The following is a 24,574-nucleotide window of genomic DNA, read 5'->3' as shown; positions in this document are numbered from 1 at the left end:
TATTTATATGTTTCTCTTTTTGCTTCCTTATCTCTTAGAAGACTCAGGCTCAAAGTTTCTCCTTTTTCCTTAAAACTTGGGTTAGAAAGAAGAGAAACAGTACATTATAAGAGTATGAGAAATGTCACATTGAGTTAGACCCTCTTTTCCATTCAACCTAGCATCTCACCTCTAATCGGAGCAACAGAGATTAGGTCCTGGTTATGTTTCCATCTGCCTGTCCCATATCACCTTTGTCACAGATTCACAGTCCAGAAGACCCTTGAGATGCTTAGAAATGTCTTTAGACCATCCCCCACCCCGCCAGTTTCCCCATCCTGGAAGATCCATTTGGATCTTATCTGAATGAACATATTTCTGTTTTCTACCCATGTGACAACCTACCATGGCAGTAAGTTACGATTGGACTGTTCTGTTGTTTTCTGGGTGAGTTAGGGTCTCTAAGACCACTCTAAGCTTCAGTGATTTACTCGGGGAACTCACAGAGCTCAGAAAAGCTATTATACTCACGGTTACAGTTTATCACAATGAAAGGAATCAGATTAAAATCAGCAAAGGTAAAGGGTGCATAGAGTAGAGTCCAGGAGAGACCAGGAACAAGCTTCCAGTTGTCCTCTCCTAGCAGAGCTGTACAGAAGCACTCAATTCTCTCAGCAATGATGTGTGACAACACTTAACGGAGTATTGTTAACCAGGCGAGTTTGCCTTGGTGTCCAGATTTTTTATTGGGGGTCAGTCACACAAGCACTCCATGCCTGTGTAGCTGACCTTAGTTACTAAGTATCCAGTCCTTTCAGAGACCAAACTAGTAACACACAGCCCAAAGCCGCCATCATAGATCACATTATTAGCATAAACTATCTGGTGTGGCCCAAGGCCCCAGGTATACAAAGACACTCTTATCAGGCAGGATATTTCAAGAGCTTAGACATTACCTCCCAGGAGCTGGTCAAGGGACATTCCTTTCTTTGGAATGCACAGGTATTGAATACCCCAAACCTGCCAAGTTAATCCATTACTGCACACCAGGGTTTTAACGATGGGTATATATGAAAGAGACAGGAAAAGAGAAGTTTGAAGATATTCTGAGATGCATAAGTTTTGTCAAGCCTTCAGGGGCTCCTGTGAGGATGTCTCCTATATCCCAGAAGGAGAGGATCAGAGAGAGAAGGGCACCTTGGAAATCATGGTGACCTTTTGATGGGGGACACATCTAACCTGAGAAGACCTTGAAGAGAGAAAAACAGTGCAAAAATACCTTGACTTCAATCTTTTCCTTCCCTTCTGTCTCCTACCAGAGCTTCCCATCAATGGGAATCAGCCAGGGGCAAGGGATCCCACTGGTGTTGTTCATCTGTGTGAGCCTCCTGGGACAAAAGGCAGGGTAGGGCTTCCCTGGTGGCGCAGTGGTTGAGAGTCCGCCTGCCGATGCAGGGGACGCGGGTTCATGCCCCGGTCCTGGAAGATCCCACATGCCGCGGAGCGGCTGGGCCCGTGAGCCATGGCCGCTGGACCTGCACGTCCGGGGCCTGTGCTCCGCAACGGGAGAGGCCACAACAGTGAGAGGCCCACGTACCGGGGAAAAAAAAAAAAAAAAAAAAGGCAGGGTAGAAAAGGGTGGAGAGTGGATATGGGGCGGTGGGGTCAAACAAGAAGTCATTAGGCACATGCAACGTGGTCTGAGTTTAAATGAGCCAGTTCATGGAAAGGACATAGCACAGGGCTGGCTGGTTGATGTGAGTATTTACTCAGTAGACACTTTCACTAGTATTTCCTTTGGGTTGCCTCTTGGACTGATGGGATGCTCTTGGCTAATGGCTGAGTGCCTAACTGGCAGTTCCTGGGAGATAACTGCTCATTTTCAAGGAGTGATGTTGCAGATAAATGTTTTGATTTGGGATTAGAGATTGCTCTTAGCAAAGAAGCAGTGCTGACCACCGTAGCACTCAAGATGCTGCAAGGACTTGGTAAGGTGACTCTACTCCCTGGTGGTGGGTTCCTTACGGTTAGAAGTGGGGATCACTAGGAGGCAGCCCTTTCAAGGCTATTCTTGAATGTCCTCATCATTTGCAGCTGTCTGATTTGAAGGGAGTGGGTTTGGAGGGAGAGGTAGCAGGAGGAGCATGGAGGGCACATCCAGCAGGAGAGTGCTGTGGTCAGGAGCTGCAGCTCTGAAGCCAGACAACCGGGGCTGCCTCCCCAGGTTTCCCCACTTACCAGCTGGTCGACCTTGGGAAAATCATCCCTCTCAGACTCTGATTTCCCATCTGTGAAATAAGAACAAATATCTATTGATAACAATGATTAAATGGTGAAATAATGCACATGTGGGGCCTAGTACTATGTCTAGTACAATAAATCGTGCTCAATAAAAGGATCAGGATGACTATTGTACGTGGAGAGGGTTTTGGAAGACTGGGATTTTCTTATCCAGGAGATCGGTGGAGTCTTTAGGACGTTGGAGAAAGTCTTCCCATACTTGGGAAATGTTCCTTCTCTGTTTAGGAAGCTCTTCTCTTGTACTACTTAAGGCTGTGGAGTCTTTAAGAGGCAAAGTTTTCTGTCCCACGCTCTGAAAGTACATCTGGCCCTGGAATAAGATGGTTTGACAGCTACAGGGGAAGATTCCTTGGTGATTTTAATTTACTCGTTGGAGCAAGTGATAGGATGATGCCCATTTTGCAAAGAAAGAAGATACAGAAGAATAGAAAGGTGATGGGCTCAGGGTCATGAGAAGATGGAACACAGCACTAGACTCTTTCATGGAAGCTCTGAGGAAGGAGCAAGTATGATGTGATGGAAGAAGCAGTAGGACTGAGCCTGGGATTCTGGGTTCTCTCCACAGGTCTTTTGGAAACTAGCTTTGAGACCCTGGGTAAGTGTGTCAGGATAGCAGAGTGGGGATGGGAAGGAAGTTCGCCGCCTTTGCTAACATATTAGGAGAGATCTATGAAACATTTCACTTGGGCCACCTGAGCTGGTGTTTTGGTTCCAGAAGCCCGCAGAGGTGAAGTGGTGTTGCCGTGATGCCCGGCCAGTGATAACTGGCAGAGCCGACTCTCATTCTCCCTCTGCTGACTCCCAGCTGGATACCCGATCCAGTGCACCACTCCACCTAGGGTGGTCAGGAAGAAACATTCAGGCAGGTGTGGCCAGTTGGCATCTGGGCTAAAATAGCTGAAGAGGAGGAGCTTGGGGAATGGAAATAGGAAAAAGGTCAAGGAACAGGCCTGTGGGTGTTCTAAAATGTGCTTGGGATTTGTTTGAATCAAGTATGGTAAGACCTGCAGACAGGGAAACGACTGTCATGAAGGAAGAAGTTTATGCTCACAGATCCCTAGAAACGGGGGCACAGCACACTTTGCAGGGCCACAGGGGGAAACACCAGCGCTGGTCAGGAGGCAGAGCGGGGAAAGGGGAAGGCATGGCCCAAAGCCTTTATTGTGGGTTTCAAGGGATGGATTGGGCGAGGCATGGTAGGTACACTGAGTAATCCTAGGATAGGATAGTTTGAGTCATTTTGGCAGGCTCTGAGCTATAGGGGTGGTCTCTAGTTGTCCAGTACCTGACCCCAGGTGATTTAGACAGGGACGTATGGGCTTGATGTGTAAGAGTTTGATAAAGAAGACAGCTGGGGTGTGGACTCTGGGCTAGTTGGTTAGTATAGCAAAGGCACATTCCCAGGGGAATTGTTTGCTATATCTAGGAATTAGCTGGCCCCAGGGTGGTTGGGGGGAGGGCACGGGGGAGGCAGTCTCTCCAGGATCAAAGCCCCAGACGCCAGAGCATCGAGAATACAGAAACTAAGGAAACAGTTACTGTACTGGGCTTCCAGGAATTTTCCATGGCTAAGGAAGTAAATCCTCCAAACATAACTTTCCTACTAGTGAATAGTCATGGTTCTGAACTTCCCTTCTCTGATTGGGCTATTGTGTGTGTGCTGGATGGTGAAGGGCCAGGTAAGGGAAGGTCTACCCAGAACCCCTCAGATGTAGGGGTAGGAGAAGGAGAAGGCCAAGACCCTCTGCTTGGTCTTCAAGACAGTATGAAAGTGAATCAAGTAATGAGGCAAGGGCTCCTGGAGTCCTGACTTCCCAATACCCATAACAACCAGCACGTTCACAAGACAGCAGAGAAAGAGACAAGGTCGATTTTTCAAGAGTCACTCCTTAGTTCTCTGGCATAATTATAAGAAATGCTGTTTATTGACCAGTTGCTACCTTAGGGACACTCTGCCACCCACTGTGATTTAATACATACCACAACTTTATAAAGGACAGCTTTAGGTGAGAACCTTGACCACAGAGAGGCCATGTAACTTGTCCAAGGTCACCTAAGAAAGCGAGAACCAGATGTGAACTTGGGTCTAGCTGCCACCACATTCTGTGTTCCTAACTTCTGTGCTGTACTACCTCACATCTGCACCAGAGTTATACTTTGGTCCGTCACCTTTACTTGTAAACAACAGATTTCAGGTGTCAGTACACTAACTTCCCTCCCCCCCCAACCCCACCGACACAATAAGTCATCCACAATATCACTTGGAATTATAATAGGGGGCGCTCTTTTGAACAATCCGTTCTGTTCCTTCTCTTGAGTTTGATTTAGAATTCAAAACTCCCTTAGATGATGTTATGGAGTGAATCCTAGGTCCCACCCCCCAAATTCACACGTTGAACTCCTAACCCCCCAGAACCTCAGAACATGGCCTTATTTGGAAATAGGGTCATCGCGAATGTAATTAGTTAAGATGAGGTCGTATGGGAGTAAGGTGGGCCCCGATCTAATAGGACTAGTGTCCTTATAAAAAGGGCAGATCTGGGGATAGACGTGCACACAGGGAGAATGCCACGTGAAGGTTGGCACCATGCTGCCTCAAGCCAGGGAATTACGAGAAGCTAAGAGAGGGACCTGGAACAGATATTTCTCCAGTACTCAGAGGGAGCATAGCTCTGCCAACACCTTGATCTTGGGCTTTTAGCATCTAGAACTATACGACGCATTTCTGTCGCTTAGGCCACTTGGTTTGTGGTACTTTATTTTGACAGTTCTAGCAAACTAGTGTACATGATATTTTGACCCTGTCACCTATGGCCAGTGAGTTATTCAGGCAATTTCCTCCCTGACAAGGTCACTCTGGAAACTTTAGAGCACTGTGGATGTTTTCGGAAAAGAACACTCTAAAGATCGCATGTGTGCTGAGCATGGGAGAAGCAGGTGCCAAGTGTAGAAGATGAGGTCATGGTTGGCTTATTTTAAAAATTCGTTTAGGGTCAATTTGGAAAGTTCATCCCTGGGGGAAGAGCAGAGAATTCACAGCCATGGGTTTGACACCCTTCTGCACCCCAGAACCGGTTCCAAAGCTTAACCTGTGACTGTCCCAAAATTGCAGATCGCTTTCTGCTTTTTCCCTGACTGACAATCACGAGGTCAGCAGTTTGCTTCCAGCATCCCCAAGTAGTGCTGGGAACCCCTCATTCTTTTGAGCGGTAACAGCATCATCGCAGAGTGAACTTCTAGGAAACTTTCTGAGACGGCGAGGAATACCAGTAACGTTTGATGTCACATGCCCCATCTGTCAGGCGTAGCTGGTAACACATGGAGGAAAGTTTTTGTCTGCGACTCTATCATACCTACTCTGGGGAAGATGAGATTTTCTGGAATGTTCTGTATATGTCTTTTTGGCGACCGGAGAACTGGGAAGGTTTTTTAGATTATTTCCTGCAAGGAATACTTTGTAACCCCATTCCCTCCCTCCCTCCCTCCGCTAGCTTTCTATAAGTAAACCAGATCCGTTCCCTGCGGACAGATTGTTCCAAATTGGTAACAAAATGTGGAATTAATTAAAACACAACCCACACACCAAAATAAAAACAAGTAGCCTTTTCTGAAAAGTAAAAGGGCCCATGTTCCACTTCAAATGTATTTTTCAGGATGTGAACCTCAAGTGGACTATTTTGTACATTAGTACATATGAGCAGGGCACAGAGCAAAGAACAGGGGCCTCGGAGAGGTGGACCTGACTCTCAGCCCCGCTTATTGGCTGTGTGGTAAGGTTACCTCAGCCATGGGAGGTTGATGCTTTCCCCAACAGGGTCATTTAGTGGATGAGATAAGATGATTTATTTAATGTACTGAATAGGCCTCTGGCACATGGTAGATGTTCAATCAAAGGTAGCTTTTAACACCCTTCCTGGTTGGCCTCAGGCGACCTGACCCCAGGGCACAGCATGAACTGAGAAAAAGCCCTTGAGTTTGAGGGTCAGAGAAGAGCCTAAAACTCTGTCAGTTTGCTCAGCTGGAAAGGGGATAATCTTCAGCCCAGAAACCAGGGTGATATTCAAACACTGAGCGACCTGTGTGGTGTGGGTACCAGCCTGTAGGAAAGGATGCTAGTGCATCCTGGTGCCGCCGCCCCCCCACCCCAGAGCCAGACTGCACCTTTGAGTTACTGGGGTGTGAAATATATATGTGGTCCCAGGAGAGGGGCCAGGGTGCTGGGCTGGCAGAGGACCTGGGGAGCTCAGGGCGATTGGCCAGCTGGTACAGGGGCGTTACTACTGGGCGAACTACCTGAATGTCAGCCCTGGCCAGAGGTAACCTTCAGCACAGCACTAACTGCGTGTAAAATTAAATTTAGAGTTGTTACAAGCTCAGACACCGGTTACCCATGGCAACACTGAGTTCCCTCTAGGTTATAGCAGATTTTAAACAGAGTGTCAGGAGGCTGCTAGAAGGTGTTACTTGGAGAAATGACTGCAGGTAGTGATGTAGGAGATTGCAGGAAGGAAGAATTGCCAATTATAGCTTTATAATATAGTCTCTGGGGACATTACGCACGAGGGTCCTGCTTACCTGAATACTGTGCCCAGAGGCACCAGTGCTCTATTCAGGACTGTATATATAGTAAGAGGTAGTCATCATGATGACCTAGAACATTCAGGAAAGGTTAAATTATATTCAGTTTTCGATTTAAGAAGCCAGAGAGGCGTGTAATACACTTCAGAAAGATTCCATTACAGAAGGTTAAAAGGAAAACAAATTTCAGCATTTAAAATTCAATTATCTGGAAAAGTCGTCACGTGGAACAGCCCATTCCCCAAGGATGCGGCCTCAATGGAGCATTACAGGACCTTACATTCGTGCCCACTTCATTCTTCTCAGCCGGCTTTCCCCACATGCTACTGCATTTTATGTCTTGTTTTCTGGAAGGCAGCCCAGAGTTCATCCAAGTCCTATTTTATCATCGTACCAAGGAGGAAACTGAGGCTCCAGGAGGTGGTTTCCTGGGGTCAAGAATCTTCTTAAGAGAAGAGCAAGGACCAGAATTCAGGGCCTCTGGCTCAAATTCTAGAACTTTTTCTTCAACACTACAAACAGTAACCAATGAAATTAGAAAAAAAATTTTTTTGCACTTTACTGTTGACTGTAAGAAACAAATAGAAAATCAAGTTTTTCTACATATTTCTACATACATTCTCTAAATGGATGGTAGTTACATCTAGAACCTTCCTTCTCAACAAGAGTTTAACTTGTAGCAGCTTCATAAATGTGTAATTGATGACCCTTGAACTGAACTTTCCCTCAGGTCTTCCAAGCACTTTCTGGGCAAGGCTGTAGACCATCTTCTGCCATCGCCTGCCCTCTTGTGGTTGGAGTCGAGAATGGTGCTGGGCATTTTAGTCAAACTTATTATTCATTCAGCTGTGTGGGTTTCTCAAGTGTGGGGTTAGGATGACGTTTTCAGCCTTCAGAGCTCTCTCTAGAATGGGAACATCTGCGCCATCCCTCAGCAGAAAGGGACTCAGGCATCATGCCTCTCCTCTTTGGTACCTGGTGTCCTTGTGCTGCCCCCAGGAGGTGCCCCATCCCTGTTCCCCCCATGGCATCCCCTCCTAACACTCGCAGCCCCGGTCCCCTACAAGTAGGTAAGTAGCTGATCTGATAAGCCCACTCGTGCTTAGCTCTTGGCGACAGATGGTGGGGGGAAGTTGTCCTCCCCCAGCCCAGCTTAAGCCTCCAGGAATCAGAAAGCCTCAGGGAAGGGTGAGTAGTAGGGCAATGTCAAACACTCCGCCAGCCAATGGGGTGGATTTCTTTAGAAACCTAGCATCTTTGGTGAGCCCTCAATTACAGCCTGCAGGCAACTCCAGGGCCACTTACAGAGCAGTTTTTCAAGGTCTGTTTGTTCTTGTGAGGGAAAAGATTACATTAAAGGAGCCACTTTTCATGATTTAAAAGTGGGTGAGGTTGCAGAGCTCCATCCAGAGATGCTCTTTCATTTCATCCCAGTGACCTGCTTCTCCTGGTACCCCCATCAGAGCCACTGCTGGGGGACTGCAGCCATGGGAGATGGAAAACCCAAATCTCCCACTTGAGACACTTGCTTTGAAACTTTTAGCATTATTTTTGAGAATTGTTGTAACTGTAAACCATAAAGAGGAAAAAAGGATTAGATCATCTCAGTGTGATTATAGTCCTACCAAGCCCGACTTCATACCCTTCTCTCTCTGGGCACTCCTGGGCCATATTCAAGCATTTTGACTTCTACCTCATTTTTACGTCCAGGTATTAAATAAGTGATAAGCATTTTGATTCTCTCATTTTGAGCACCAGATGCCCTCAAGAGTTTTTCTTTTCCAAAAGGTCATTGTCCAAACTTCAGCACCTGTTTCGATCCTCGTTTCTCTCTAGTCTTATGGAGTGGAGGCAGGTAACCATGTGGCCTGGCTTCGCTGTTCCTAATTAACCTGTTTGCCAAGCACAGAGGTTCTGAGACTTGAACTCCTGTCTTTTGGTGTTGGACTATGGGTTGCTGCCTTCTCCTGTTTGGGAATAAAATCTGATATTTTCAGGACCCGTGTGTGTGTGTATCTTCTGTGCAAGTTATAATAAAACATGGGTTTTCAACAGTTACATAGATTTCTTCATGGGCTTCTTTTTTGATACACGATCTTCCTCCAAAGATTTTGAGGGTATGAGTTTAAGTTATATTATTTTAAATAAATGGTCGTGGAGAAGTGGCTTCTAGCGGCATTTTGGATGACTGGGCTTTCCAGTGTTGAAATGGACAGAGCAACCCACAGGTTGAGTATCCGGGTCCTTTGTACCCCTGAGCCACAGAAACCTGGATACAGGGGCGTCAGCGATTCATCCCCATGTTATCTCATTCAGGGTTCTTTCTTCACCAGAGAAAGGGTGATTCTATCATTTACAGTGTCTCTCGGGCTCAAATTTAGCCATTGGGGAGGTGGGGGAGGGAAAGGGAGGACTGAGCTATTTCCAAGGCTGAAGTGCATATTTGTCCTGCCCTTAAGCTGGACTTGAAGGTTAGACCATTTAAATGGAGCTAGGATTTATTAAGAAACTTTTGACCTTTGGGCTCACATATATTTTCACAAAGGAGGTCTGAACTGTTATCAGGGGAAGAGGAAGTAGGTATCCTTCTTAAAAATTCAAGCTCCATTAAATACAGGTCCCTGTCACATTGCATGGCAAGTCTTGAGGGTTTTCCCTGACTCAAGGGTTTTATTTAGTCCAGATGTCCATTCTCATGAGGTTCCTGTCTGACCCAGCAGAATAGGCAGAGAGGACTTAAATGGCAGTCACCAGAAATGCTTCTTGCTTGAGAAAGTTCGTCATCCAGGTGGGATGAGAAGAAGATCCATGGGGCGAGGGAAAAAATTATTAACATCTCAAGATATATTTTTATCTTAAAAAAATAAGAAATTGAGCTTGGCTAATATTTTAGATATGGATTGACACTGGCATCCTTATTCAGTGTGTATGTCAGAGGATCCCATGTCCTGTGTGGTATGTGACGTGTCCTGAGGGAAGAAGAGGTGATCCACAAAGGTCCTCTCGCCGATTAATTCACTATTTTTTTTTTTTTTTTTTTTTGCGGTACGCGGGCCTCTCACTGTTGTGGCCTCTCCCATTGCAGAGCACAGGCTCTGGACGCGCAGGCTCAGCGGCCATGGCTCACGGGCCCAGCCACTCCGCGGCATGTGGGATCTTCCCGGACCGGGGCACGAACCCGTGTCCCCTGCATCGGCAGGCAGACTCTCAACCACTGTGCCACCAGGGAAGCCCGATTAATTCACTTTTGACTCATTTCAAGGAAATATAGTTTATGTAGGCTCACTCAGTGAAGTAGGCTTATGAATTAATGTATGTATTTTGTAGGATTTAAATTAACTTTACCAAATGAATAGATAAACTAAAATTCTTGAGGGAAAAAAAAGAGGATTAAAAATAATTAATGCAGGTGTAAGCAAACCATAAGAAAATGGCTGGGTTGACCCTTTTTTTACCACTGGTATGTGCTCGACCACATTATAAGGTAAACTGATGACAATCTATTCAGAGTGACAAGAAGTCAGACAAAAAATTAAAATTCAAAGCTATCAAGAGACTATGTGAAATACAAACTCACAGCCTCTATTATTAAAGAAAAACCTCACCGTAAGCATAGACTGTACTTGAGATAATCCCTAATGATGGAAGGAAGTCATGATAATTAACAAGATATTTACAATCTAAATATCCAGCATGAATACAAATAGTGTTAAATGTTTTAACAATGTCTAAAATTATGCAATACTAAATCTAGTCCAGAATTTTAGTAAACTGAATATTTTACGAGCCTATTTGGAATTTCTTTTTACTTAATGGCTTAAGGCAAAATGTCACATGCCATTAGGAAAACCCTCATTCTCACTGATGTGGTAAAAATAGCTAAAATAATACATAGAAGACAATAGAGCTACAAAATAAAATGCCTGATTTTGTCAGCAAATTCTACTAAAAGGTACACAGAAACATTGCTGAAGTTTTAAAGAAACAGTATGCCATGTGGCAGTTTGCTGTATGGTTTGAGAAAAGTACGGCCGTTTCTCACATGTTCCAAATAAGGGTATTTGCTTCGTTCTGCTTCACTAGTGCAATAGGACACCTACTTATGCGTGAGTCACTAAAGAAAAGAGGTACCAGAAAGGATATATTTTCAAAAGGCAGTGACTTCGTTAGTTAAAATAATGCTTTATGGGGAAATTATATAAGGTAACAGCTGCTTTGATTAGAATTTTAAATTCGGGGTAAGGTTATAAAAATAGGTCAGAACATGAAACTGATTCACTGCATTGGTCCTAGGAAAGTTGATACAGCCAAGAAGCTAAAGACAGAAGTGCCCAAAATGCTAAAGAATGTCATCAGTGTGGTTAATTTTGTAAAAATAAGACCTTTCAAATTAGTAGAATTTTTACTCTTCTCTGTAATGAGATGGGGAATGACCATGGAAATGCTTTACGCTGTAGAGGTCTGATGTTTATCTTGAGGCAATGCATTCAGAGTAATCCAACTTAAAGTTGGCTGTGCAGTTTTTTTCTTCTGTAAAAAAAGACAGTTGTTTCAAATTTACCCACTTTATCTATGAACAAGTGGTTCTCAATGGCCTGCTTTCTGGAGGCTATTTTTAAAAAAATTTTATTGGAGTATAGTTGCTTTACAATGTTGTGTTAGTTTCTGCTGTACAGCAATGTGAATCAATTATACATATACATATATCCCCTATTTTTTAGATTTCCTTCCCATGTAGGTCACCACAGAGCATTGAGTAAAGCTCCCTGTGCTATACAGTAGGTTCTCATTAGTGATCTATTTTATATATAGTAGTGTATATATATCCGTCCTAATCTCCCAATTCATCCCACCCCCTGCTTCCCCTCCTTGGTATCCATGAGTTTGTTCTATACATCTGTGTCTCTATTTCTGCTTTGCAAGTAAGTTCATTTGTACCATTTTTCTAGATTCCACATATAAGCAATATTATACGATATTTGTTGTTCTCCTTCTGACTTACTTCACTCTGTATGACAGTCTGTAGGTCTGTTCACATCATCCATATCAAATGGCCCTATTTCCTTCCTTTTTATGGCTGAGTAATAGTCTATTGTTTATATGTACCACATCTTCTTTATGCATTCCTCTGTTGATGGACACTTAGGTTGCTTCCATGTCCTGGCTATTGTAAATAGTGCTGCAATGAACATTGGGGTGCATGTATCTTTTTGAATTATGGTTTTCTCTGAGTATATGCCCAGGAGTTGGAATGCTGGGTCATATGGTAGTTCTATTTTTAGTTTTTTGAGGAACCTTCTACTGTTCTCCATAGTGGCTGTATCAATTTTCATTCCCACCAACAGTGTAGGAGGGTTCCCTTTTCTCCACATTTACTGTTTGTAGATTGTTTTTGGTGGTAGCCATTGTGACTGGTGTGAGGTGATACCTCACTGCAGTTTTGATTTGCATTTCTCTAATAATTAGTGATGTTGAGCACTAATTATTAGTGCCTCATGTGCCTCTTGGCCATCTGAATGTCTTTTTGGAGAAATGTCTATTTAGATCTTCCTCCCATTTTTTGACTGAGTTATTTGTTTTTTTTGACATTGAACTGCATGAGCTGTTTGTATATTTTGGCGATCAATTCCTTGTCAGTTGCCTTGTTTGCAAATATTTTCTCCCATTCTGAGGGTTGTCTTTTCATTTTGTTTATGGTTTCCTTTGCTGTGCAAAAGCTTGTAAGTTTCATTAGATCTCATTTGTTTATTTTTGTTTTAACTTTCATTACTCTAAGAGGTGGATCAAAAAAGATCTTTCTGCAATTTATGTCAGAGAGTGTTCTGCCTATGCTTTCCTCTAAGAGTTTTATACTGTCCGACCTTACATTTAGGTCTTTGATCCATTTTGAGTTTATTTTTGTGTATGGTGTTAGGGAGTGTTCTAATTTCATTCTTTTACATGTAGCTGTCCAGTTTTCCCAGCATTGCTTATTGAAGAGACTGTCTTTTCTCCATTGTATATTCTTCCCTCCTTTGTCATAGATTAGCTGACCATAGGTGTGTGGGTTTATCTCTGGGCTTTCTATCCTGTTCCATTGATCTATATTTCTCTTTTTGTTCCAGTACCATACTGTCTTGATTACTGTAGCTTTGTAGTATAGTCCGAAGTCAGGGAGCCTGATTTCTCCAGCTCCATTTTTCTTTCTCAAGACTGCTTTGGCTATTCGGGGTCTTTTGTATTTCCATACAAATCGTAAAATTTTTTGTTCTAATTCTGTGAAAAATGCCATTGGTAATTTGATAGGGATTGCATTGAATCTGTAGATTGCTTTGGGTAGGATAGTCATTTTCACAATATTGATTCTTCCGATCCAAGTACATGGTATATCTCTCCATCTGTGTCGTCTTTCATTTTTTTCATCAGTATCTTATAGTTTTCTGAGTATAGGTCTTTCACCTCCTTAGGTAGGTTTATTCCTAGGTATTTTATTCTTTTTGTTGCAATGGTAAATGGGATTGTTTCCTTAATTTCTCTTTCTAATCTTTCCTTGTTAGTGTATAGGAATGCAAGAGATTTCTGTGTATTAATTTGGTATCCTGCAACTTTACCAAATTCATTGATTAGCTTTAGTAGTTTTCTGGTAGCATCTTCTGGGTTTTCTATGTATAGTATCATGTCATCTGCAAACAGTGACAGTTTTACTTCTTCTTTTCCAATTTAGATTCCTTTTATTTCTTTTTCTTCCCTGACTGCAGTGGTTAGGACTTCCAAAACTATGTAGAATAATAGTGGTGAGAGTGGACATCCTTGTCTTTCTCCTGATCATAGAGGAAATGCTTTCAGTTTTTCACCATTGAGAAGATGTTTGCTGTGAGTTTGTCACATATGGGCTTTATTATGTTGAAGTAGGTTCCCTCTATGCCCACTTTCTGGAGAGTTTTTGTCATAAATGGGTGTTGAATTTGTCAAAAGCTTTTTCTGCATCTATTGAGATGGTCGTATGGCTTTTATTCTTCAATTTGTTAATATGGTATATCACATTGATTTGCTTGTATTAAAGAATCCTTGCATCACTGGGATAAATCCCACTTGATCATGGCATATGATCCTTTTAATGTGTTATTGGAGTCTGTTTGCTAGTGTTTTGTTGAGGATTTTTGCATCTGTGCTCATCAGTGATATTGGCTTGTAGTTTTCTTTCTTGTGACATCTTTATCTGGTTTTGGTATCAGGGTGATGGTGGCCTCACAGAATGAGCTTGGGAGTGTTCCTTCTGTGAATTTTTAGAAGGGGTTGAGAAGAATAGGTGTTAGCTCTTCTCTAAATGTTTGACAGAATTTGCCTGTGAAGCCATATGGTCCTGGACTTTTGTTTGTTAGAAGATTTTAAATTACAGTTTCAATTTCATTACGTGTGATTGGTCTGTTCATATTTTCTGTTTCTTCCTGATTCAATCTTGGAAGCTTATACCTTTCTAAGAATTTGTCCATTTCTTCCAGGTTGTCCATTTTATTGGCATATAGTTGTTTGTAGTATTCTCTTATGATGCTTTGTATTTCTGTGGTGTCCATTTGTAACTTCTCCTTTTTCATTTCTAATTTTATTGATTTGAGTCCTCTCCCTTTTTTTCTTGATGAGGCTAGCTAAAGGTTTATTGATTTTGTTTATCTACTCAGAAAACAAGCTTTTAGTTTCATTGATCTTTGCTATTGTTTTCTTCATTTCTATTTCATTTATTTCTGCTCTGATCTTTATGATTTCTTTCCTTCTACTAGCTTTGGGTTTTGTTTGTTCTTTCTTTAGTTGCTTTAGGTGTAAGGTTAGGTTATTTATTTGAGATTTTTCTTGTTTCTTGAGGTGAGATTGTACTGCTATAAACTTGCATATTAGAACTGTTTTTGCTGCGTCCCATAGGTTTTGAGTCATGTGTTTTCGTTGTCATTTGTTTCTTGGTATTTTTTGATTTCCTCTTTGATTTCTTCAGTGATCCATTGGTTATTTTGTAGCATATTGTTTAGCCTCCATGTGTTTGTATTTTTTACAGTTTTTTCCTGTAATTGATTTCTTTATTTTTTGAATTAATTAATTAATTTAATTTAATTTTTTTGATTGTGTTGGGTCTTTGTTGCTGCACGTGGGATTTCTCTAGTTGCAGTGAGTGGGGCCCGCTCTTCGTCATGGTGCACAGCCTTCTCATTGCGGTGGCTTCTCTTGTTGCAGAGCATGGGCTCTAGGCGTGTGGGCTTCAGTAGTTGTGGCATGTGGGCTCAGTAGTTATGGCTCGCAGAGTCTAGAGCGCAGGCTCAGTAGTTGTGGCACACAGGCTTAGTTGCTCCGCGGCATGTGGAATCTTCCCAGACCAGGGCTCAAACCCCTGTCCCCTGCATTAGCAGGTGGATTCTTAACCACTGCACCACCAGGGATGTCCCTGTAATTGATTTCTAATCTCATAGCACTGTGGTCGAAAAAGAAGCTTGATACAATTTCAGTTTTCTTAAATTTACCAAGGCTTGATCTGTGACCCAAGCTGTAGTCTATCCTGGAGAATGTTCCATGTGCACTTGAGAAGAAAGTATATTCTGCTGCTTTTGGATAGAATGTCTTATAAATATCAATTAATTCTATCTGGTCTAATGTGTCATTTAAGGCTTGTGTTTTCTTATTAATTTCCTGTCTGGATGATCTGTCCATTGGTGTAAGTGTAGTGTTAAAGTCCCCCACTATTATTGTGTTACTGTCTATTTCCCCCATTTTTTTTTTTTTTCTGCGGTATGCGGGCCTCTCACTGTTGTGGCCTCTCCCGTTGCGGAGCACAGGCTCCGGACGCGCAGGCCCAGCAGCCATGGCTCACGGGCCCAGCCGCTCTGCGGCATGTGGGATCTTCCCAGAACGGGGCATGAACCCGTGTCCCCTGCATCGGCAGGCGGACTCTCAACCACTGCGCCACCAGGGAAGCCCTATTTCCCATTTTATCGCTGTTAGCATTTGCCTTATGTATTGAGGTGCTCCTCTGTTGGGTGCATGAACATTTACAATTGTTATATCTTCTTCTTGGATTGATCCCCTGATCACTGTGTAGTTTCCTTCCTTGTCTCTCGTAACAGTCTTTATTTTAAAGTCCATTTTGTCTGATATGAGTATTGGTACTCCAGCTTTCTTTTGATTTCCATTTGCATGGAATACCTTTTTCCATCCCCTCACTTTCAGTCTGTATGTGTCCCTAGGTCTGAAATGGGTCTCTTGTAGACAGCATATATATGGGTCTTGTTTTTGTGTCCATTCAACCAGTCTATGTCTTTTGGTTGGAGCATTTAATCCATTTACATTCAAGGTAATTATCAATATGTATGTTCCTATTGCCATTTTCTGAATTGTTTTGGGTTTGTTTTTATAGGTCTTTTTTCTTCCCTTCCTCTTTTATTTCTCTTGTACTTCTTGCCTAGAGAAGTTCCTTTAGCAATTATCCTAAAGCTGGTTTGGTGGTGGTGAATTCTCTTAGCTTTTGCTTGTCTGTAAAGCTTTTGATTTCTCTGTCGAATCTGAATGAGAGCCTTGCTGGGTAGATTATTCTTGGTTATAGGTTTTTCCCTTTCATCACTTTAAATATATCTTGCAACTCCCTTCAGGGCCTGCAGAGTTTCTGCTGAAAAATCAGCTGATAACCTTATGGGGATTCCCTTGTGTGTTATTTGTTGCTTTTCCCTTGTTGCTTTTAATATTTTTTCTTTGTAGTTAATTTCTGTTCGTTTGATTAATATGTGTCTCAGTGTGTTCCTCCTTGGGTTTATCCTGTATGGTACTCTCTGTGCTTCTTGGACATAGGTGACTATTTCCCTTCCCATATTCGGGAAGTTTTTGACTATGAGCTCTTCAAATATTTTTTTTCAAATCAGGCCCTTTCTCTTTTTCTTCTTTTTCTTGGACCCTTATAATTTGAATGTTGGTGCATTTAATGTTGTCCCAGAGGTCTCTGTGACTGTCCTCATTTATTTTCATTCTTTTTTCTTTATTCTGTTCTGTGGCAGAGAAGGTCACTTACCCGTTCTTATGCCTCCGTTATTCTGCTATTGATTCCTTCTAGTGTATTTTTCATTTCATTATTTATCTCTGTTTGTTTGTTCTTTAGTTCTTCTAGGTCTTTGTTAAACTTTTCTTTATCTTCTCGATCCATGCCTCCATTCTTTTACCAAGATCTTGGATCATCTTTACTATCATTACTCTGAATTCTTTTTCAGGGAGATTGCTTAACTCCTCTTCAGTTAGTTGTTCTTGTAGGTTTTTATCTTACTCCTTCATCTGCGGCATATTTCTCTGCCATCTCATTTTGTCACACTTACTGCGTTTGTGGTCTCCTTTCTGCAGGCTGCAGAATTGTAGTTCCTCTTGCTTCTGGAATCTGCTCCCTGGTGGGTGAGGTTTGTCCGGAGGCTTGTGACATTATCCCATTGATAGGGGGTTTGATTGGTGTTGTGGTGATCAGAGCCTGTGCTAGATATTGAGCGGGGCCTCCCCTTTGCTCTGTGGTTGTCACTGCCCTGTCAGGGGTGTGGTCTGCTCCCTAGTTGTTGGAGTAGAGGCCCCCAGATCTGTTTCTTAGCTGTGATTCTGATCTGTGGTGCAACGTAGGTGGGATTGGAGCACTGCCACTGGGAGGGAAGCCACTGAGTTTTCCTCCTTTGGAGCTGTTCATCTGTGAATGTGCTCTGTTCCCTTAACAAGCTGTGTGAGCTCACAAAGTGGACTGTTGTTGGCACTGTTCTCAGTCCTGCCTTAACTGTGAGTATGCCGGAAAATTGCCCTGGTGACTCTCAGGAGTTGTTTTCACCCAGCCACTGGTGCAGGTCCACTGAGGTTAGGTCCCAGTACTGCGGTAGTCATGCACCTGGACCCACTGTGGGAGCTATGGAGGCAGCTTGCACTTTGGTCTGTCCCTACCTCCACATGTACATGCCCGCAGAGCTTACAGCTGTAAAGCCAGACCTGTTCCAATTGCAAGAGTACTTGTTGTCCTTTCAGTTGTTTCACAGGCACTGAATTTAGGAAGCCATCAGTGGAGGGTAACTCCACAGTTCACACAGCCGTGAGGAGAGATTTCAGCTCTTCTTCATTAGTCACATAGCCCCTGGGGTTCAGCTGTGGTTTCAGTCCCTCCTTTGGGCAAATTTCTTAGTGGAGGAGCTATCTGTGCCCTCCTGGGACAGCGGGACAGGCCCCTGCACCCACTGGCAGATTTCCTAGTAGTGAGTGGTTTCTGCATGCTCCTGGGATGGCGGGCAGCTCCTGGCACTCGCTGACAGATTTCCTAGTGGGGGGAGTTATCCGCCTCTTCCCAGAACAGCAGGGCAGGTCCCAGCACCCACTGGTGGATTTCCCAGTAGCGAGAGCTGTCCATGCCCTCCCGGGACAGCAAGGTGGGTTCTGACATGCATTGATGGATTTCCAGTCACGGAAGCTGGCCACACCCTCCTGGGACAGCATGAGCAGGTCCTGGGGCCCACAGCCTGGAGGCTATTTTTGCAAACGCAAACACACATAACCTGTATTTTCAAGGTAAAGATGATACTGCAACAACGATAAGAAAGTAGTAACTACTATTTGAAAGAAATTCATGCTAAGGAAAGAGCATTTTCAAAACGGATTTTTGGAAGTGTTTCCATGCTTATTACTTTTCTCCCCCAAAATGCTATGTTTGCCAACAAAATGTTTCATATGCACATATTTGAAATCTTGAGAACAAAATTTTCTATTTTTTAAATCTTCCAAAGAATTTTACAAAACTTATATGTTAAAAACTATTTTAAAAGACAGTACCTCTGAATAACTTGGCAAGAAAAACTCAAAACCAAGTTGAAAATTAACACAAAGTTTTAACCAAAACCTTTGCACAAGTGGTAGATAAGGTTGCAAAATGAATATTACTTTTTATTAAGTGCTGCCACTAATGTATTGTTTCCATTTGGAGCTCCCTATCCTTGTGAGATAGCTTCAGCTGTGGCAGCCTTTAAAACCAGCATCCGTTTATTCTGAACTTCAGACCGTACTTGTGAATGATCACATTCCAAAATGTTAAGCCACGTTTTTGAAGACCTTGGAGTATATTTAACTGTATAGCTTTTACTAAAAATAATATTCACTTTATGTAATTTATTTTAGTAAAGGTGAAAAAAGATTTTAAAATATTAAGCACTTCGTATTAAGTGTATATTTTAAAAATGTAGCCTTTTCATATATGTTTTATAATGTATCTAATGTATTAGTACAATAGTACATGTACACGTTAAATAAATAAACATATATGTATGGGGTACATGCTCACATTTTTTTTTTTCTGAGAGTCATGAGGAATCAGCATTTCCAGAGTAGTCATCTCACAGGTACAAAGGTTAGCCCTACCCCCTAAGGAAATGTCTCATTTGAGATTTGTGGGATCTAGATGTTTCTCATCAGCCCCATGCCCACCACTCCTCCTTGACTGGCTCTCCAGACAGCTGGTTTCTTCAGGCTCTGCAGGCATGTACCCTCTTCCTAAACCCTCCCAGTTCCCCCGTACTTGCTTTCCAGGTGGCCCCTGAGTTCCCACCATGGGGTGTCCCGGTCAGCCGTCCCACCAAAAGCACAGACACCCTGGCTGTACTCCTCTTGCTAAGTGCTTGCTCCCTGGACCATTTTGTGAGCTCTCTTTGTCTGATTATTCTTCCCTTTATTCATTCCAGAGCAGCATATTTATACAGCTATTAGTTAATTCCTCAGGCACCCCGTCCCTCGTCCCACACTGATGTTTATTTCAGTGGCAACATTAAAACAATGTTGAAGTGGCATTTTAAAGGAAAGAATGACTTACAATTCTACTACCCTAATTCTCAATTAATTTAATTTTTCTATGTTAATATCTAAGCTGTGACCATGCAAATATAGCCCCACCACGCTAACCCAATAGATTCATCTAGTTCCATCTCATCTGTGTTCATCTGCAATATATAATTTTCAGACTACCTTTCTTAACTATTATTTTACCATTGGAAAGTAATGCTTGTACGTGGCAAAACATTCAAGTAGAACAGAATGTTCACAGTAGACAGTGAGTGAGAATTCTGCTTAATTCAGATCCCACTCTCTAGTCTCTAGCTGCACCACTCCATTACCAGTTTGGGGGTATCTTTCCAAGAATTCTCTAGCATATCCAAATTATCTGTGTTACTTCTCTTTTACACAAACAGAGGCACACTATCCACACTATTCTGCCTCTTAATTTTTTTTTTTTTTAATTTAAAAACCTATCTTAGGACTTCACTGGTAGTGCAGTGGTTAAGAATCTGCCTGCCGGGCTTCCCTGGTGGCGCAGTGGTTGGGAGTCCGCCTGCCGATGTGGGGCACGCGGGTTCGTGCCCCGGTCAGGGAAGATCCCACATGCCGCAGAGTGGCTGGGCCCGTGAGCCATGGCCGCTGAGCCTGCGCGTCCGGAGCCTGTGCTCCGCAACGGGAGAGGCCACAGCAGTAAGAGGCCCGCATACCGCAAAAAAAAAAAAATAAATAAAAAAGAATCTGCCTGCCAATGCAGGGGACACGGATTTGAGTACTGTTCCGGGAAGATCCCACATGCTGCAACTAAGCAACTAAGCCTGTGTGCCACAACTACTGAGCCTGTGCTCTAGAGCCCGTGAGCCACAAGAGAAGCCACCGCAATGAGAAGCCTGTGTACTGCAACGAAGAGTAGCCCCCGCTCACGGCAACTAGAGGAAGCCCTGTACAGAAACGAAGACAGCCAAAAATAAATAAATAAAATAAATAAATTTATTTTTTAAATTAATAAATAAAATAAAAACCTATCTTAAGGACTTCCCTGGTGCCACAGTGGCTAAGAATCTGCCTGCCAATGCAGGGGACACAGGTTCGAGCCCTGGTCCAGGAAGATTCCCATATGCCACGGAACAACTAAGCCTGTGCGCCATAACTACTGAGCTTGCACTCTAGAGCCTGCGAGCCATAACTACCGAAGCCCACACACCTAGAGCCTGTGCTCCGCAACAAAAGAAGCCACTGCAGTGAGAAGCCTGCGCACCACAAGGAAGAGTAGCCCCTACTCGCTGCAACTAGAGAAAGCACACGCGCAGCAACGAAGACTCAACACAGCCAAAAATAAATAAAAAAACAAAAAAAACCTATCTTAGAGATTGGTTCAATCAGAAGAACGTATCATTTTCTCTCTCATTCTTTTCAACAGCTGTATAATATTCCACCAAAGGGTTCTGATGTGATTTATTTAACTGATCACCAATTAATGGGCATTTTCATTGTGCAGTCTTTGCTGTGTCAACAGTTCTGCAATAAATCGTATGTTCACGTCTCTGTGTACTGTACAAGTACATTTATGTGAAGGATAAATTCCTAGAAGTGGAATCCTCAAACAAATCCCATTAAAAGTTTTTTACTCATTGCAAATTGTTTTGCCCAAGAGGTTACACTAATCTGTATTCCCACTGACAGTATGTAAACGTTCTGTTTTTCTGTTTCACCAATACCATAGGAGTATTTTTAAAATATTAAATTATATTACATACAGAATTCTGTATTATCGTTTTTCACATAACATTCAGACACGTTCCACCTTAATAGTCTTGATAAGTATAATCATTAATGATAATTTAGGTAAGCATGTTCTTTGTCATTCCCAGTTTTTCAATACTATGTGTAACACTGCATTTGAAATGCTTTTTTTTTTTTTTTTTTTTGCATTGTGCGGGCCTCTCACTGTTGTGGCCTCTCTCGTTGCGCTCAGCGGCCATGGCTCACGGGCCCAGCCGCTCCGCGGCATGTGGGATCTTCCCAGACCGGGGCACGAACCCATGTCCCCTGCATCGGCAGGCGGACCCTCACCCACTGCGCCACCAGGGAAGCCCTGAAATGCTTTTGACCAGGACTTTCCTTTTGAATCCTGCTCTTGGGACAGATTTCCTGGAATGAAGGTACTATGTCAAAGGATATTTTGCCAAGTTGCTTTTCACAAATGGCTTTACCTAATTATACTCTCACCAAAAATGTATGAGTGCAGTGTACCAGGATCATTTCAGGATTTGGTATTATGATTTAAAATTACGTTTAGTAGAAGTTAATTAAAATACGTAGCACTTTTATGATTTTAATTTGCATTTATTTGATCAGAGAATTTGGCCATTTTCCCCTAGTTTTTTTTTTTTTTTCTCTATTTTATTTTCCCTGTTTTCTAAATCATCTATTCATGTCTTTTGTCTACTATCTGTTGGAGTCCTAATCTTCAGCATTGGAATATGCATTTAGATATAATAGACCTTAATCTTTTTAATCCCTTTGCAGTTAAAATTCCCCTTAATCTTTTAATAAATTGTTATTACTGTGTAGAAATTTTAACTGTTTCCATGGATGAGTTTGAGTTTTTTTCTTTTGTAATTGTCTTTTCACTGCTTTAATCTTAGGATGTTGCTCTCTTCCTGAAGACCTGAAACTCTCCTCTACCAATTTTCATGATTACATTTTAAATTTATCTTTATAATTTAAAATTTAATTTAGCTGGCATTTATGTTGATGTGTAGTAGAAATTTTATCTCTTTTTTCCTAAATTGCTATGTAATTATCCAAACATCATTTATTAATAATTAATTTTCTTCACTTAATTTGTAAGGCTTCATTTATTGTGATACACATATACATACATTTCTATTTCTGGGTGTTCTATTTTTGTTCTTCTCAACTATATGTCTATTTTTATGCTCATCACATAGTATTTTTTTGTCACATAGTATTTTGATCATGTTGTAACATCTAGTAGTACTAGCTTCTTCCTCCATCTTAGTGCTGAAATTTTTTCTAAATATTGTTTGAAATTCTTACCCATTAGTTTTCCCAAATTATCTTGAGTAGTGGTGTTGAGTTTCTAAGGCCATCTCTGTAAGGAACGGCACCAAAAACGGAGGAGAGCTTAAACAAGCTTTATTTGGGAACGCTCCCGGGCGAGGTTCACTGGTCCGAGAGAAAGGGGCCAGAGAAGTCGCGCCCGGGTGTAGGCGCGAACAAAATTTATAGGGGTGGACGCAGGGGAGGCGCTTGCTGTGTGAAGCAGCCCCCTGTTTTGGTAATCTCTCGGGTGTTGTGGCAATGTCAGGTGTCTGTTGCATCAGCCTCAGAGCCGTTGGTTCCGCCCCTCGGGGAGCGGGAAGACCGGGGAGCGGGAAGACCGGTCGGTTGCATCAGCCTCCTTGGCCAGGGTTCCGTCTGGCTCCCTGGGCCCTTCCCCGGACCTGCGGGCCTTACAATCTCAGGGAAATGCTGTCTTTTCCAGCATGGTCCATCCTTCAAGGCCTAGTCCAATCTTCACCCCCCCAACCCTGGAACCTTTCCTTCTCCCCATACTGGGAACAGCTCTAACCTGCACATACAAAATCTATTTTCATGGGTATAATAGGCAGGATTCTAAGATGGCACCGAGAATTCCACACACTCCCACCTTGTACACACCCTCATATCCCCCAGGACTGTGAATTGGATGGATTTTACTCCCATGATAAAGTGTGTCATGACACAGTTAATTTTAGGAAGGGGGGATTATCTGGGTGGGACTGACCTAATCATACCAGCACTTGAAAAGCAGAGAGTGTTCTCTGGCTGGTAGCAGAAAGGGCAGCCAGGGAGACATGCTTCAACTGACCTGCAGGAAAGCAAATCTCCACGGTGTGAACTGGCCATGGAAAAGTACAACCTCTAGTACCTGAGAGCAGTGGCGATTGACAGCTAGCAGGAAAATGGGGACCTCTGTCCTAAAGCTGCAAAGAACTGAACTGTGCCAACAACCAATGAGCTTAGGAGAGGTCTCTGGGCCCCAGATGAGATTGGTGGCAGCCCCAGACAAAACCTTGATGTCAGTCTCGTGAAACACAGAGCAGAGAGTGCCATTGTGCAGTGCTGTACCTCTAACCTATAGGACTGCAAGCTAATCAATGAGGGTTGCTCCAAAGCCTCTACATTTGTGGGAATTTGTTACACAGCAATGAAAACTAATACTGTGGCAACACACAATTTGGTACTTAATCACTCCCATGTCATTTACTAATCATTTAACATGTGTAAATCTTGTCTCCCCCAATCAGATAATAAACTCGACCTCTCTAAGCCTCTGTTCCCTCATCTTTAAAGTGGGAATAAAATGCATCAGATAAATTACTGAAAGATACACAACTATTGTTACCAGCAGTTACTTCTAAAGGTGGGAGATGATAACACGATCAAGTTTCACAGGAAGGCTGTGAGATTAAATGAGGTGATGCCTACAAAGCTCCTAGTAGGGTGCGTGGTGCATGATGAACTCGATAAATATCAGCTCACTGTTAAGAGAAAAGCAGACCCTTCAGGTGGCTCCCACAGGTCTGTATATTCTGTATGTGCTAAATCTGTTATGTACATGACCCTGGCCCTATCTCCCTCCCCCCCGCCCACACGAACACCACACACCACACACCGCACCACACACCACACACCGCACACCACACCACACACACACCACACACACCACACGCACACACCCCCCCCACACCACACGCACACACCACATGCACCACACTCTGCACAACACACCACACACACCCCCCACATGCACCACACACTGCACAACACACACTGTACACACACACCACACACACCATAGGCATACACACCACACGCACACCCCACACGCACCACACACATACCATACACACACACACCACAC

The 24,574-nt window shown here is 42.9% G+C and overlaps 1 protein-coding gene across 4 annotated transcripts in view; it reads left to right on the top strand.

Annotated features, from left to right (window-relative positions):
- Window positions 1–24,574, top strand: part of PDZD2 (PDZ domain containing 2) — a 377,132-nt gene that overhangs the window by 139,802 nt on the left and 212,756 nt on the right. The window lies entirely within an intron of this gene.

Source organism: Aethalodelphis obliquidens, unplaced genomic scaffold, assembly GCF_003676395.1.
Source record: "Aethalodelphis obliquidens isolate GAN/ISIS:26980383/991018 unplaced genomic scaffold, ASM367639v1 scaffold80, whole genome shotgun sequence".
NCBI classification, from domain to species: domain Eukaryota; kingdom Metazoa; phylum Chordata; class Mammalia; order Artiodactyla; family Delphinidae; genus Aethalodelphis; species Aethalodelphis obliquidens.
Note: the sequence above shows the minus strand (reverse complement) of the source record. Positions and strands in the feature narration are given on the sequence as shown.